This window comes from Apteryx mantelli, chromosome 4 (assembly GCF_036417845.1).
Source record: "Apteryx mantelli isolate bAptMan1 chromosome 4, bAptMan1.hap1, whole genome shotgun sequence".
Lineage (NCBI taxonomy): Eukaryota > Metazoa > Chordata > Aves > Apterygiformes > Apterygidae > Apteryx > Apteryx mantelli.
The window spans coordinates 24,149,831-24,151,486 of NC_089981.1; positions in this window are offsets into that span (position 1 = coordinate 24,149,831).

Consider the following 1,656-nt stretch of genomic DNA (forward strand, 5'->3'; position numbering starts at 1 on the left):
GAAACAACATTTTATTAAAAAAACACAACTGAGAGTTTGCTCCCTCCCAGGAGATAACGTCAATATATAACTATATGACATGGACCTGAGAGAAGGCTTGGGATGCCCTCTCAGTCCATGCTCTGCCATTTGCTTGAGAGGACTTTACCTGTGGTCCTAGGTGCCTGGTGCCGCTGATCACAATGTGAATGGTTTAATGGAAGTTCTTATGACTGCAAGCAGAGATCCGATGCAAAAAACCCTGTGCCTGAGGGGTTGGCCAGTGACACCTCCCAAAATACAGAGCTGTTAGGGTAAATGAGATTTATGTTTTGTTTCTAAGACTTTGAGGGTCTGCTTGGCAGGTAGAAGATCCTTCTCTCCACTCCCAAACTTATCACTGAGTGGCTAAGTGAGGCAGAGATTTGCAGGTGAAAAAGGAGATGTCAGAAAAATTGGTGGCAAGCCTTAGGACTCCTGGGATTTGAAGGAACTGTCACAATATTACAGGACCTTTGATGCGTTGAAATTCTAGGAAAACCTTGTAATATAGATTCTTGTCCATGGTTCACAGTCTGCTATCAATTTTATCTTAAGATTTCTAGAACTGGCTGTATTTAAGGTAGGAAGCAATGTGGTATCCAGACCTGAAGAAGATTTTGTCGTGATCTTTTTCTTCTGCCTGCAGAATGTCCCTGCTGTACATCCTTTCTTACCCCTTTCTCTTGTGAGGTCTTGTCTTAAAAACTCAGTTTGGTACCCTCTGAGTATGACGGTACCACGAGCAATAATACATTTTCATTTTTAGCTGGTCACCGCAGTCTCCTGCAAGTCCTATATCTGTAACACTAAAGCGACAGTGCTAATCTAGCGGCAAAAAGAAAAGGCTTCTTTTAGCAGCACAGGGCTTAGAAGTCTGAGACAGTTCAGTCAGGGCTATCCAAGACACTTAGCAGCCTTTGCCATGTCACAAACTTTTCCTATGGTAAAGTTTATCTTGAGGTTCACTTTAGATAAAGATGCTGCCTTCACAGTCATCATGGAAATTCCTGTCCTTGTTCTTTATGTCAGGGGGAAACGTGTTACAAGTCTCTGAAGGAAAACAAAATGTAATTTTTAGTATGAAGATTTTATGATGTGTGAGCTTTCCCTGCTGGATGTACAGTTTTGTTGCTGGATCTAATTGTCTTTTGTCACCCGTGATCCATGCTGTAATACCCATTGGTAGAGATGATGTAGAGTCCTCGTGTTTCCTGCCATGACGCACATGGGAAGGACTGCATGCGCCAGAGGGTTCTTGACCAGATAACCAAGAAAGATTCAGGAGAGGTCATGAATTCTGGGCAAGCACAGCTATTAAGACTGAAGAATTTCAGAAACAACAGAAGAGAGATGTTTCTCCAATGTGAGAGAAACACCTCTGTGGGCCATGGGGTCCCAAGAACTTGGCATACAGTGACACAGACTTCGCTTTTGGTTTTTCAGACACTGACTGCTAGTACTGCGCTGCACTGCATGGAGCAAAACCAGGCGGGTTGCTTGTGGTGGTAAACTTGAAGGTAATGAGTATAACTTTGCAGGATCAGGCCTTGTTGTAATACAAGAGCAATAGAGATATGTGTCATTTGAGGCATCTTGGCTCCTGTCAATACACATGCCCTCATTTTTAGTTCAAAC